A 16,051-nucleotide genomic window follows, 5' to 3' on the forward strand; every position below is an offset into this window, starting at 1 on the left:
TCTCCAGCCGTTGACTATGTGTCAGACTTGTTGTCTCTGGTGGCCTTGCAAAGGATGGTGTAAAAAAAATTATGAAAAAATTCAATAAAATTGCTGTTACCAGCACCAGATATGGTGCTACTGGTACAGGAAGACTGTTGAAGATGACGAGGCCATCCCATGTTTGTCAAGTTACAACTGGGAGATTCACTCCCTGCACCATGGTTGTTTGGTGGAAAAGCCGAGCTAAGATCGAGTAACAGCTTCTGCTAATACGCCTGCATACTTGTGTCCCTTTCTATAGCTGGAATTATGTCACAAAATTTGGACTTGTACCAGGGATCTAATAGTGTGGCAAGCCAGTAGTCATCATCACTTCTAATTTTGACAATACGAGGGTCATGTTGGAGGTAGTGCAGCAAGAAGGTGCTCATGTGTCTTGCGCAGCCATGCGGACCAATTCCACGCTGTGTTTGTGGCATAGAGGTGCTAACCGTTCGTTCTTCCTCTGACATCTCCCCCCAACCTCTTTCAACTGAAATTTGACCAAGGTCTCCCTCATCTGCTGAGTCTTCCATGTCCATGGACAGTTCGTCCTCCATTTCTTCATGTTCTCCTGCACCTTCCTCGACATTTCGCCTGCTACTATGCGCCCTTGTTGATCCCTGTCCCCCATGGTCCCATGCCTGCCGCGTTAGTGATGATGATGAACGTCTGGATCTTGGTGATGTTGTTGTGTCTTGCGCATATGAATCCTCCTGTAGTTCCTCCCCTTCCTGTTGTCCCACCCCCTGTCTCTGAATAGTGTTTAGCGTGTGCTCTAGCATGTAAATAGCTGGAATTGTCATGCTGATAATGGCATTATTAGCGCTAAACATATTCGTCGCCATGTCGAAACTGTGCAGAAGGGTGCATAGGTCCTTGATCTGAGACCACTCCATCAGGGTGATCTGCCCCACCTCTGCATCTCGTTGGCCCAGGCTACACGTCATTACGTATTGCACCAGGGCTCGACGGTGCTGCCACAGTCACTGTAACATGTGGAGAGTCGAATTCCAGCGTGTCGGCACATCGCATTTCAGGCAATGAAACGGCAGGCCGAAAGACTTCTGGAGCGATGCAAGTCGCTCAGCAGCGGTTGTTGAACGGCGGAAGTGAGCAGACAGTTTTCGTGCCCTGTTCAGAAGGCCATCTAGGCTGGGATAGTGTGTTAAAAATTGCTGGACAACAAGGTTCAACACGTGAGCCATACAAGGCACGTGTGTCACCTTGCCCAGGTGAAGGGCCGCACCCAGGTTTGCAGCATTGTCGCACACGGCCTTACCAGGCTACAGGTTGAGTGGAGACAACTATTTATTAAACTCAGTCTCCAGAGCTGCCGACAACTAAGCCGCTGTGTGACTCTTATTTCCAAGACATTTCAAGCTAAAGACCGCCTGATGCCATTGCGCTCTGCTGCCAGCATAGTAATGAGGGGTGCGTGATTCCTTCTGCGCAGTTACAATGCTGGTGGCCTGACCAGGCAGGCTTGGGGTGGAGGTGGAGGACCCAGACGAGGTGGAGGAGGCAGAAGCAGTGGCGGAACTTGGACAGACAGAGGATTGACACCCAAGTCGTGGGGACAGCAAGACTTGTGCAGCAGACCCTTCACCATCTATCACCATAGTTACCCAGTGCCCAGTCAGCGACATGTAACGTCCCTGTCCATGCTTACTGGTCCAAGTATCGGTGGTGAAATGCACCCGTTCACACACAGAGTTTCTCAAGGAAGCAGTGATGTTGTGTGCGTCATGCTGGTGTAGCACAGGCACACCTTTCTTAGAGAAGTAGTGGCGACTGGGCATCTGGTACTGGGGCACAGCGACAGACATATGGTCTCTAAAATCCTGTGTGTCCACCAGGCGGAAAGGCAGCATTTCGGTAGCCAAGAGCTTACAAAGGGATAAAATCAACCTCTTAACTTTGTCATGGGTCGCAGGAAATGGCCTTTTATTTGTCCACATCTGAGGGACAGACATCTGGCTGCTGTGTGTAGACGGTGGTGAGTAGGGTGTCCGTGAAAAAATGCAGCTTTGTGAGGAAAGTGCAGGCGTAGACATGATGTTGCCTTCATCCAATGTTGATGCTATCGATGTCTGAGAGAGCTATACACACGCACTTGTTTCACCTTCCAAACCAAATGACGACCTACCAAGCAAACTGCCTGTTGCGGTTACAGTGGTGGAAGTTGTGCATGGAAAACCAGGTGTGACAGCTGTCCCCACAGTCCTAGAAGATGAAGAGCGCGCGGATGCACTTGAAGGGGCAGGCGGTGGATGGTTCGCTCCGCTAGACCGCATTGCAGCACGGTGAGCTTCCCACTGGGACATATGATATTTATTCATGTGACAATTCATGGAAGAAGTTGTCAAACTGCTGAGGTTTTGCCCTCTACTAACAGAATCACGACAAATTTTACATATCACATGATTTGGGCGATCTTTTTCTATGTCAAAAAAGGTCCAGGCTAGGCAAGGCTTAGAGGGCATGCGACCTGCTGAGCCCCCCCGACTAGTGCTCAGAGGCAGAATGGTGGCTGAGGATGCAGTTGTAGACGTGCTACCAGTACTACTCCTCTGTCCAGGAAGGCGCAAGGTAACTTCGTCGTCAGTAGCATCCTCCTCAACCGCCTCTGTTGACCTCCTCGAGTGCCTGACTGTGGGTTGACAGTAAGTGGGATCTAGAACTTCATCATCAAGCATTGTGTTTGCACTCCTCTCGCCCTCAGACCTAACCTCTTCCTGCCTGACTGAATAGTTAAGTTGTCATCCCAATCAGGTATCTGCGTCTCATCATCATCAGTATGTTCCTCATTGTCTCCACCAACAGTTGTTACAGTTTGGGAATGAGGGTCTACATTATGCTCAGAAACTTGGTCATCAGGGCTTGAATCTGAGTCGCAAAGGTTCTAGGCATCACTGCAGACCATTTCCTGGTCTGTACTCACTGTAGCTTGGGAGCAGACCTTTGATTCCCAGGCTATAGTGTAACTGAACAGCTTTGCAGACTCAGCCATTTCTGTTACACCATACTCTGCAGGGCAGGTGGAGACTTGAGAGCTGGGAGAAAGCAAGTGTTATTGGGATGACAACTCAGAGGACTTGTGTTTTTTGGATGCGGTAGTTGAGGTGGCGGAGAGGGCACTTGTTGGATCACTTGAGATCCATTCAAGCATTTTCTTTTTTTGGCCATTATCTACCTTTGTTCCAGTTGTTTGTGTCCGTAAAAAAGGGAGCACATTGGATTGTCCACGGTAAGTAGTAGACATCTTACTTTTGCTGGAAGATGGTGTATCTTCAGCAGATGTTAATGGAGCTTTGCCACCTTCCCCATGGACAAACCCTTTTTTTCCTTTTGCAACACGCCTCTTCCCCTTTCCACCAGCATCTGTCATTTTGCCACTCATTTTGATTGCAACAAGATTGTGCACTTAAAATGTGGTAGTAAAAATTGAGAGGTGGTGTAGATTTCAGCGGTGGTCTAGTTTTATTAACAGCAGAATAGACAACAATAACTATCCCTGACAATGCAACTACGGCCCTTAAACTAGCAGCATAGTTTGCTAGTATTATGGCTTTGTAACAATGAGTTTGAGTGTGCAATGCATTGGTGCATTAAATAGCTTTGCACCAGTGGGACACTAATGGAAGTCCAACAGCCCCTTTTAGGATGCCACTAAGTTTACTCAGTGTTTGCTAGTATAATGGCTTAGTAACAATGAGCTTGAGTGTGCAATGCAGTGGTGCTGCAAATAGCTTTGCACCAGTGGGACACTAATGGAAGTCCAACAGCCACTTTTAGGATGCCACTAAGTTTACTCAGTGTTTGCTAGTATAATGGCTTAGTAACAATGAGCTTGAGTGTGCAATGCAGTGGTGCTGCAAATAGCTTTGCACCAGTGGGACAATAATGGAAGTCCAACAGCCACTTTTAGGATGCCACTAAGTTTACTCAGTGTTTGCTAGTATAATGGCTTAGTAACAATGAGTTTGAGTGTGCAATGCAGTGGTGCATTAAATAGCTTTGCACCAGTGGGACACTAATGGAAGTCCAACAGCCACAGGGGAAAGATTTGTGACAGCGTGCAGCGAGGCACCCGTGATCGGTGAGTAGGAAAGAGAGGGATTGTGCTGGGGACGCAGGACGCATGCAGACAACAACATGTGCACATAGCCTTACTGTGAAAAGCCACGTTTTTGGTGCTCGAACCGTTCTCGAACGTAACTCAAACTGTCGAGTTTTCAGCAAAAAGCTCGAGTTCGTCGAACGTCTCGAACACCCCCCAAAATCACTCGAACATGAAATTGGCAAACCTCGAACCTTGAACATCGCTCATCTCTACTAGTTACCCACCTGTGAACAGACTCTAACTTCTGAATGTCCTTTTTAAAATGTGGTGCCCAATACTGAATCCCATATTCTAGATGTGGCCTTACAAGTGATTAATAGAGGGGTAACAATACGTTGGGATCACGGGATCTAATCTCTATTTTTATACACCCTAAAATTTTGTTTTCTTTCGCAGCATTGAGTGCTGCTGCTCAGCCTATTTGTAATGAGAATAACCAAATCCTTCTCCAGGTCTGTAGTCCCGAGTTTACTTCCATTTAATGTATACGCCGTTATAGGATTACTCCGTACTAGGTGCATTACTTTACATTTATCAACATTAAATCTAATTTGCCAAGCATCTGCCCATTCTGACATCTTATCCAAATTTTTTTGTAATATTGTGTTATCAAGGTCAGTTTTTAATATCCTACATAGTTTGGTGTCATCAGCAAAGACTGACACTTTACTATCTATCCCATCCACAAGGTCATTATTAAAGAGATTATTATCTCACTCATCACAATCTTTAGTCATTGCAAAAGCTGAATAAATCAATTATAAACCATCCAATTTTTTTTATTAATTTGAGCTAGGAATGGGTTCAAAAACAATAAAATTCATACTCAGCTAGACCCTATCTAGAGATGGACACATTTGTTGTAGTGGAATTGAATTCTAATAAGACTTACCAATAATCCATATTTCCCAGTAAAAAGTTAAAAATAAAAAAACAAACCCAATAGTCATCTCACTGATCACCTCTCTGGCCACATCTGCTGCTCTCTTTCTTCAATCATTGTCAGCACTCCTTAGCTCCGTGGCCACATGCTAAAACACTAGGCCTATTCATGGAAAGTCATGACTTATGACAACAACTGGGCTCTGGATGTGTGTGCTCACGTTGTTGTATGGTCTTGACATTTTTAAGTCGCCATAGTGTAAAGGGTCCTGAGGTTTCAATGCATGGTGATGGTAAGACCAGGTGGTAAGATCTATATGAAAGACGGTGAGCAGCAGGGATGTCAAAAGAGGTGAAGAATGAGGTATTAGTTGCTTTTTTTTCTACATCTTATGTTTATTATGCTAAGGGTTACCATAGACCCCAGAGCAAAATATGGGGCATTAAAATTACAGAGAATACATTTGCTGCAATAAAATTTCCCATTAATATCTACATGATTTAGTGAATTTGAACCCCATCAGTTTCACTCATCTCTACCCTTAACCTATTTTGGGCACCTCAGCTTACCTTTGTCCTCCACTGGCTTCTTGGGTCTCTTTCCTGATCCAGCATAGGTTTATTCTTCATCGGGGACAGTATTTATTGGATAGGAAATAATTTTCTGTATTATTAATAGAATTTAAGTTCATAGGGCTCTAATTGTATGTAGTATGAGACTATTTTTAGGGCATAACTTGTAATGATTTACATTTAATAGAATTCAATATGATACAGCATTACTAATTTTTTTTAATGGGGAAAAACTAATTACCACAGACCACCATCACAAATTAAATTCAATGCCATTGCAGATAAAAGTTGACAAAGATTCTTTTATATTATATTTCTTACTATTAGAATATTCTTGTCTAAACTCTTCTCATAAAGAACAAAAGTCCTTTTCTTGAAAGTTGTAGACTTAAATTGCTATGATATCTCTTGAGGAGAGTAAAAAGTTATGTAAAATTGTGTATAAACAACAGTTTCATTTGTCATAGTACAAAGATTCCCAGCATTCATTTTTCACTTCATACCTCTAGCCACCTTCTAAAAATCATTTCTTCATTTAACAGAATGAGGTTAAAAGATCAAAGAAAATAAAAAGCAATTAAAGTAAGAATCTAGACAGAATTAGGTTATTTGATGTAAAATACAAAGTTTTCTTTAATTACAGCAATTTTTGCATCCTAGTCTGTTTATTATGGCTCTCCTTGTCTCCATCTAATGCATTATTTTTCAATCCTTTTGAGTTATTCTATATTATGAGACAGATTCACTTTAATGGCACTAATATAGAAAGATTTCCTCTTTTAGGACTCTTCACATATGCTCATAAAAAAGCATGTGCGGCACATTCCATTTTGGCCATCAGTGTGTACTTGTGTACCGTCTGTGATATCTGAGTGACACGTCCTGGAAAAAAACTCATGACACTGAAATGACGAGGGGCAAGCACCCCGAAACACCGAGTCTGCAAATTGGGATTCTGATCTGGCTTATATATCCTGAGTCATATTGCAAAGGATTGTTAAAAATCCACTTGTGACTTTTAGGATCGCTACTTCCAATAGGTGGCGCTGTGCTAGAGATTGTCTCCTTTACTCGAGAGACAATTCGATTTTTATGTATTACACATGTGCAAAAATAGATGGATAGTTATATAGATATATAAATAAATAGATAAAGAGGGATGATAGCTAATAGATAGATAGCTATATACATTTTACAGCTATTAACCAAGTAAGTAAATAAATATTTAAAATTAAAAAATAGTGACATGAGGTGGCTCCCATTTTTATATTATCAGTCTGGGAAAGTCCATGTTTATTGGGCCCTTTCCAGTCTTAAAATTACAGCCCGCAGCAGCCCCAGAAGTGGTGCCTTGCACTAGATGCACCAATGTTGGCACTCTGCCTTGGCCATGGTATGGTGGCAATTGAGGTAATAGTATTTGGGTTTGATGTCAGCTGTGTAGTGGCAACTGGCATCAGGCGCTTGTGCTATTAATAGAGAAGTGTCTATACAACACTTCCATTACTAACTCAGTAAGTAAAAAGAAAAAACCACAAAAGCAAAATAGTTTATTTAAAATAATATTCCCCTAATTTTTCACTGGTTCACCAATTTATAAAAAAAAAGCAGGCAGGAGTCCTTTGATTCCGACTTAGTCCACAAATAGATATCTGAAAGACATAAAAAGAGAAAAATAAAAGCAAGAGACTGTCCATAGGTCACCAATTTATTTGAAAGCAAATTTCCCAGGTCCAACGTAGTCCATTGGTTTCCACAATGTTCCTCAATTATGTGGATCAAAGGCTTTGGAGCCTGAGAATGAAATTGAGCAGCCACTCACTCTGTGCTCAATGAGACCTGATGACTGTAATGAGTGGTGAGTTGACATCAGCAATGTTATCGCTCATCACTCTGATGTAAAGTGATGTCAGGAACATCACCGCTCATCACAACGAAGAGGGGTGGCATTCCTGATATCATCGCTCTTCAGTCACTGGTCTTTCTGAGAGCAGTGTGAGCCAGGAGGGGCTGCTGCTCAAAGCCTCCTTCTGAGGCTTCTTAACCTTTCAGCTACATAATTGAGGAATATTGTAGAAAAAGTATGCTAAACTATGTTGGACCAGGGGCACTTGTGGGTGGTATTTTTAGGCTGTGAAGGGCCAAATTACCATGGACCTTCTCAGCCTGTTAATATCCACCCACAGACATCTGCTTTACCTTTGTTGGTCATGAAAAATGCTGGGACCCCACATCTTTTTTTTCTTTTAAGTATTTAATTTATTTATTTATTTAGTTGCTGGCTGTAAAATGTATCTATTTGTCTATCTATCTATCTATCTATCTATCTATCATCTTTGCACATCTTTATCACGTAAAAACATTAATTTCTTGAATGCATTTAATACTTGCACGTTACAAACAGATGGCACATGTAGGTCATCTGTGTGCCATTCGTGTTTTTCACAAAACCATAGATTTCTATGGAGCCTTTTCATCCATGCTGGTGAAGAAAAATAGACGTCTCCTTGTGGATCCCAAGAACACATGTGAGATTCCAATGGACACACAGTTCATGTGAAAACACATAGGTGTGAAGATCAACACAGGTTTTAATGAGTATGCTGGTGAATATGCCTCCAGTACGTGTGTCTTTAGCACACGTACTGGAATCAGGCATGAAGGAAGTGGATGTAAGTAAGTTTTCTGCTGCTGATAATAATCATTTTTCTACCCTCAACCTCTATAAAAGCACCATGGCAGGTTGCCTCTCCACCCTAATAGGGACAGGAAACATAAAGCGGTTAAGTAGCTCTCCCCCACCTCCTATTTTGAGTGTTTTTCCCGACTCTGGGAGCATAAAGATGTTTTTCTGGACCACTGTGGCTTGCAAACAGTGCCTCCATGTAAACTTACTTTTTTATAACAGGACATCAGATGTTGATTGCTTTGCTTTCCTCCACATCTTACTGCTTCCTCCAAGAGCAGTACTGCACCTTTTTCCTAAACCTACGGGCAATGCTGAATTGTGGAGGTCATTCTTCTCCTTACCTTCCATTGCCAGCTTACAGCATGCCGAAGCTGACACAAGATGCTATATCTTTTTGGTTGTGTTCCACTCTGGAATGCATGGCAGCTTTCCAGCCCTCTGGCCATTGAAAGCATGGAGCTAATGGCAGGAGGACATCAAAGGCTACATTCCATGCAGTTTCTTATCTAGGGGTGGAAGGAATCACATCCAAGGGATACCACTGCACTCGAACATGGTCATTTCACTATAAATTACTCCAACATGATGAGATGCTAAGGTATGACTGTTTCATTTATTACTATAGAAGGTGTCTCTTCTCTTCACTCTGCATCTGCTGAGCCCAGCATCACCACAAGCCCAGTAAGTTATCTAGGGGTGGGTACCTCACCTATAATGATAGTAATACGACAGGCTATTTTCTTTTTTTAGTGGGACAAAAATCTTGCATGAAAAGCTAAAGCAAAATATCTCTGTTACAGATGTGTCATCTGTAACTAGAAGCTCCCATCCTCGCATAAAAAAACCCTCAAACAAACATGTCAAGAATGCACTAAAACGTTTGTGAGGGATGAAAAACTGCATTTAATAGATGTGTTGAGGGGAATGGTACCCCAGGAAATCCAGACTTCCCTGGCCATCTTCTCCCAAACAGTCACTTCAGCATCTCCTGTGGCCAAAAGGAGGAATAATCTTTCTGGAAGAATGTTTAGACTCAGAAGAGGCCCATGCATCTATTCCTGGGAATAGGCTGGTGGAAATAAGATTGAACCTCATTTAAAACTGTGACCAAAGACCTAAAAAATATTTCTCTACTGAGGACATGGAGGAACTCCTTACAGCAGTAAGGAATACAATGGAAGTTGAGGAAGAGTAGACAACTCCAACGTTCTAAGATTAAATGTTTGGAGGATTAAAATTAAAAAAATAAAATGGTATTTCTGCAACACGATAATATAAAGAATCTGATTCTAGAAGTGTGGTAGTGTCCAGAGAAGCATTTGAGTATTCCGAGTGATCTAAAAGGAATATTTCTGTTACTAGAAGAGATTGCTAAGACATGATCTGAAATCCCCAAAATTGATATCCAGGTTTCTAAGGTGGTTAGGTTAATAACTGTTCCATTTGAAGGTTCCTTTCAGCTGAAAGACTCAATGGCTCGTAAGTTGGACAGCCTTTTGAGGAAAATCTGGGAGACATCAGCAGCCTCATTAACAACAAATGTAATTATCCATCTGCGTGGCTAGATCTATATTCCTTCTCTGCAGATACAGAAGACTTTAATGTTTAAGCACCAAAAATTTACAGATGTCAGGCAAAATTTTGCTAGTTTCGGTAATAGAACAGAGCAAAGGTCATTGCTCTCACTTATTTCTAATAAGAAAACCAAGTGGGCCTACAGAACAATTATAAATCTAAAGCCCTTAACACTAAAAGTCCCAGAGAGGGGTCATTTAACATTTCCACCATTGGAACCCTATGGAGCTCGAAAATCCTGGGACTTCTAGTGTTGAAAAAGTGTATCACATACAGATTATTCAAGATGGAGTCCATAAATTCCATTGTTCCTATAATAGACAAAAACTTTGTCATGGCAACTATTGATTTACAGCATGCCTACTATCATAGCCCCATACATCTAGCTCATTGAAAGTTTCTAAGATTCACAATTATGCAGGGGGAGAGGATTCCTCATTTTCATTTCAATGCATTACCCTTTGGACTTTGATCAGCACCTCAGGTGTTCACCAAGTTTATGTTTGAAGTATTAGCACTTATCAGAAAACAGAATGTTGTCATAATCCCTTATCTCGACAACTTCTTGATCATGGATCCTACCATACTACTGGTCAGAGAACATGTACAAACAACAATCCAGATCCTATCATCCCTGAGATGGCTGGTGAATCTGCAGAAATAAAGCCTAGATCCATCAACAGGGAAAATTTTTCTGGGATTTTTCCTGGATGCTTAACAACAAGCATCCTTTCTGCCAAAAGACAAACAGATACGAATGTGATACAGAATCTGTGTTCTACAAAATCATAAGTCAATCTTCACAAGGTTTGCAATGTTGGTCTTGGGATTCATAAAATCATGTATTCTAGCAATACCATGGGCCCTAACTCAGAAAAAAACTTTTCAAACCTATATCTTGTCCAGCTGGAACGGATCCCCCGAATCCCTGAACAGAAAAATTCAATTACCTGTTCAAGTAAAATCCTAATTGAGCTGATGGATCAAACCAGAGACTCTACAAAAAGGGTATCATGGATTCAATTCCTGCTGACAACAATTATAACAGATGCAAGCAAAAGAGGAAGCAACAGTCTCCAGAGTTTCTTTCCAAAGGGTCTGGCCAATGGAGATAAGCATTCAATAATGCATTCATCTTCAAATTTCTGAGAGATGAAAGCGGTGGAAGAGACTCTCAAAGCTGCAGTATCATTACTCCAAGGGACACATGTATAAGTATATTCCAACAATATGACAACAGTGGCTTACCTTTGTCACCAAGGAGGTATGAGATAATGGAATCAAAGGGCAATCTCTGGAAAAATCTTTTTTTTGGGCAAAGCAGTATCTTCGTCCCCTATCAGTACTCCATCTGAAAGGTTCCTCTTACTCACCAGCAGACTTCCTAAGCAGGGAAGACATTCATCTGGGCAAAGCATGTCTGGACAAGTCAGTTATTCTAATGATAACCAAAAAATGGGGCCATCCAGAAGTGTACTTATTTACAAACTGCCTAAATGCAAAGGTAAATAAATATTTCTCACTGAATCTAGACAACAGGTTCATGGTGGTGGATGCACCTGTTGTCTGGATTCAGTGAGAAGTATTGATGTGCTTTTCTGTTTAGGCAGTTCGTAAATAAGTCCACTTCTGGATGGCCTCAGAATTATTAGAAAAACAGGGACCATCCCAAGAACTTCAGGTTGGCATATGCTTTTCCCCGATTCCTATACTACCAAAAATAACACAGAAAAACAGCATGGTGAGAGTCAATACAACTCGTATAGCACCCTCCTGGCCCAAAAGGAGCTGGTTCTAAATATTAAGCATCCTGAAGTCAGAGAACCGTCTTATCCACCCTCCAGTCATGACTTTCCACAACAAGGTCCAATTTGTGATCCAGCCCCACAAGATCTATGTCAGGCTACTTGGTTTCTAAAACTGAAATATTAAGAGCCAAAGTTATGTCATATAGAGTCATAGATACTCTTTAAAAGAGCAGAAAATAAATAACCAACCCCATCTATGGGAAAATTTGGAAAATCTTTATCTCATGGTGTGGTGCTATTGCATTGTATCAATTTCATCCAAATATCGTCATAATCCTAAATTTCCTACAAGATGATCTGGAGAAAGGGTTAAAACCTAGTAGGCCCAAAGTCCAGGTGTCAGCCTTAAGTTCTATTTTTGACCAGGATTTGGCAAGTCATTGATGGATTAAAAGATTCATGACCGCAGCTTCATGGAAACTCCCAATACGGTCCAATATGATTCTGCCTTGGGACCTAAATATCATCCTTAAAGGTCTAACTCTGTCCTTTTTTGAACCATTAGCCTTCATGGATTGAAATAAACTGCCCTGCAAGTAGTCATTCCTTGTAGCCATAACAATGGCAAGACGAGTTAATGAACTACAAGCTCTGTCAATCAGGGAACCTTATCTGAATATTCTGGATGACAGGATTGTGCTTAGTCTAGACCCATCTTTTTTAACCAAAGGTGACATCAGAATTCCACATGTCTCAGGAGATATTTCTTCCATCTTTTTCCAAAATCCAGAACGCGACAGAGAATTTCATTTGTTAGATGTAAGGAGAATCATTCTTCATTTTCTCCAAAAGACACAATCCTAGAGGAAGAACCAAAATGTATGATCCAATACTGTGGATAAAACAAAGTGTAGAAGGCTTCCAGAAGCACCATAGCCAACTGGATTAAGAAAGCTATCACTGAAGCTTGTCATAATCTATCTCCTTCAGTGAAGTTGGGAGCGCATTCCACATGAGCTATGTAGGACTCCTTGACCAAAATCTACAGTGCCTCCATAAAACATGCAGAGTCACCACCAGGTCCTCAGTCCATACACTTTCTAACCATTACAGACTAGATCTAATGTCTAATAAGGATTTAGCCTTTGGAAGTAAAGTCCTTCATGCAATTGTACACCCTTAAAATGTTTTCTTCTTTGATCTTCTTCCGATGGTGAGGGGAGAAAATGGAATTGGATGTATCAGGAATTCCTTTCTAGGAACCCTCCATGACACCATGGGTAATTCCCACAATTTGAGTTGTCATATGTGCCTTTATTTCATGGTGATAAATATTTTGGGCATTCATACTGTGTGGTCCTTGAAAAAACACTGAGGATAGGAGGTGGGGAGTGTCTACTTAACCTCTTTGTGTTTCCAGTCCCTATAAGGGTGGGGAGGCAACCTCCTGTGGTGCTGTCATGAAGGGTTCCTAGAAAAGGAATTATCGGTCAGTCTAATTCCATTTTTTAGTTTTCTGAAATGCAAAAAGTATTGAATTTTTTTACAATAAAATAGATTTTACAATTTTCTTCATTCTAACTAAAGTTTGGATTTTTTTGCAAATTTAAAATAATAATTAAAGATTTCCACAATGAAGGTTTTTAAATCCTTAAGGATTTTGCTTTTGCATCTCATTAGTAAATAAACTGATCATTCATTTATAAAACCACTATTATGGCCCTGGCTAATGTGGTTTATTATTGCTTGGATAAGTGATTCTAGAAGACATTTGTAAAAACATGTAATATAACAGTTTACTAATTGAATTATCAAAATTCGCCAATTTTATTTGTGCATTACTATCAATAGAGAAAGAAAAATAGTGACGTAGTTTTATGCAAAAAAAAATAAAATTGCTGAGTGTTTTTTTATCTTCTCTTATACAAATAGGTTTTGCACTTTAATAAAAGTGGTCCCAAAATACTTTTATACATGCAACATAACAGACAAGTCATTGCTCCTCCTAGCTCTCTACCACTTATTTTGTTTTTATGATTTGGCAGCAGCAATGATGTATCAACTACAGTGTACATCACTGCTGCAGCCAATCAGTAAGCTCAGCAGCTTGTGCCATTTACACCAGTAGAGCCGATGAGCTCAGTAGTGATATGCCCCTTAGGCCGGTTTTACCCTTGCGTTGTTTTGACGCAAACGGAATCCGTCACTAATGTAGTACAGTTCATTTATTTACAGTGGAAGAGCGACACCATGCTTCCTGCACTACCCGCATGTGTCCACATGGTTTTGCGCTTACACTGTAAATAAATGAACTGTACTACATTAGTGACGGATTCCGTTTGCGTCAAAACAACGCAAGTGTGAAACCGGCCTTAGTTTGTTTTGCTTCTATCCCGAAATGTCTATCTTCTTTGTCCTGTTTGGTTGGTCACACATGTACAATGTCCGAAGTCTCACTGTCTGGTACTTCTTGAAAATGGGCAACAGAGTAATTTCTGCTATTGCAAATGAACAAATAAGAATTGGTGAACTAAAAGTAGGTTCTTTTCTCCGAACGTTGGATATATTATTTGGATGTAATGAGAGGCTATAAAAGAGGACAGGTAGTCACAATAACAGCAATATACAAGCCAAATGCATTTATTTCATGTTTGAAAATTTAATGATTTCTAAATTTTGCATAGTCTAAAGGTCCAGTCACACTAAGCAACTTACCAGCGATCCCAACAACGATAGGGATCGCTGGTAAGTTGCTAGGAGGTTGCTGGTGAGATGTCACACTGCGACTCTCCAGCGATCCCACCAGCAACCTGACCTGGCAGGGATCGCTGGAGCGTGGCTACACGAGTTGCTGGTGAGCTCACCAGCAACCAGTGACCAGCCCCCAGCGCCGCGTGGAAGATGCTGCGCTTGGTAACTAAGGTAAATATCGGGTAACCAACCCGATATTTACCTTGGTTACCAGCACACGCAGCTACACGTGCAGAGAGCAGGGAGCAGCGCACACTGAGCGCTGGCTCCCTGCTCTCCTAGTTACAGCACACATCGGGTTAATTACCCGATGTGTGCTGCAGCTAAATGTGCACAGAGCAGGGAGCAGCGCACAATGCTTAGTGCTGGCTCCCTGCTCTCCTAGCTACAGCACACATTGGGTTAATTAACCCGATGTGTCCTGCAGCTACATGTGCACAGAGCAGGAGCCGGCAGCACAGGCAGTGAGAGCGGCGGAGGCTGGTAACAAAGGTAAATATCGGGTAACCAAGGACAGGGCTTCTTGGTTACCCGATGTTTAGCATGGTTACCAGCCTCCGCAGAAGCCGGCTCCTGCTGCCTGCACATTTAGTTGTTGCTGTATCTCTGTCACACACAGCGATCTGTGCTTCACAGCGGGACAGCAACAACTAAAAAATGGCCCAGGACATTCAGCAACAACCAACGACCTCACAGCAGGGGCCGGGTTGTTGCTGGATGTCACACACAGCAACATCGCTGCTACGTCACAAAAGTTGTTCGTTAGCAGAGATGTTGCTAGCGATGTTGCTTAGTGTGACAGGGCCTTAACAGAGAAATATATATCTTCACAGCCAGTAAACCAAACTTCCAAAACTATATATACAGGTAACTTTGGAGATGTAAAGGCAGCTAAACAAAGGTGGTCTTTTCAGGAAGTATACAATGTATACAGTCATTATAAATTTTAAATATGAATTCCCTATAGGGGCAAAGTTAATGGTACACTATTTAGTTACCTAAATATATTGACAATATATCCGTAGGCTTAAAATAACAGATGATCTCCAGGAATAAGGGAAGTCAGATCCCAAACAACTTTATGATGATTTTGTATTTATTTTAAAAAGTGACTGATTTACTTAGTTTAAACTGCAGAACTATGGAAAAGTGAAATTAACATATTGGGGCATATTTATTAATACTGGAATACCAATGATAGCAGTGGAATAACATAAAGCTCTTGGATTTAGGTCTTTAATAGTATTGGGTTTACTCATATGAGCCAAAGGGACATTTTAAGTCATCAAGGTCCCAGTGCTAGAGTGTAAAATACAATTTGCCTAAAAGGTAACTAGAGGTACCCAAACTAAGGATCAGTAAAAATTAACTTATTGTTAACCAAATTAAACCACCATATTTAAAAATGGCATATAGACTGAAGAATCAAATCATCACTCACAAATCACAAATCAGCCGCGGACCAAAATTCACTAACAAATGGACTAATGTCCTATTAATTCATGTATATTTATATTTAGATGTAAATTTCACCCTACACTGCCTACTAAAACCATTCAGCGAATAGCCTCTCCAATATGTTTCACCAAGACTGGCTTCATCAGGGGGCTAAGGCTATAATGAGGTATACATTATATGAAACAAAACCATGTTTGATGGGAAGGATTTAACTACTGAGCCAGCTAT

The 16,051-nt window shown here is 41.3% G+C and overlaps 1 protein-coding gene across 2 annotated transcripts in view; it reads left to right on the forward strand.

The window, feature by feature from the left end:
- Nucleotides 1-16,051, forward strand: part of FSTL5 (follistatin like 5) — a 1,179,512-nt gene that overhangs the window by 374,293 nt on the left and 789,168 nt on the right. The gene's annotated exons all lie outside the window — the stretch shown is intronic.

Source organism: Anomaloglossus baeobatrachus, chromosome 1 (assembly GCF_048569485.1).
Source record: "Anomaloglossus baeobatrachus isolate aAnoBae1 chromosome 1, aAnoBae1.hap1, whole genome shotgun sequence".
Classification (NCBI taxonomy): Eukaryota; Metazoa; Chordata; class Amphibia; order Anura; family Aromobatidae; genus Anomaloglossus; species Anomaloglossus baeobatrachus.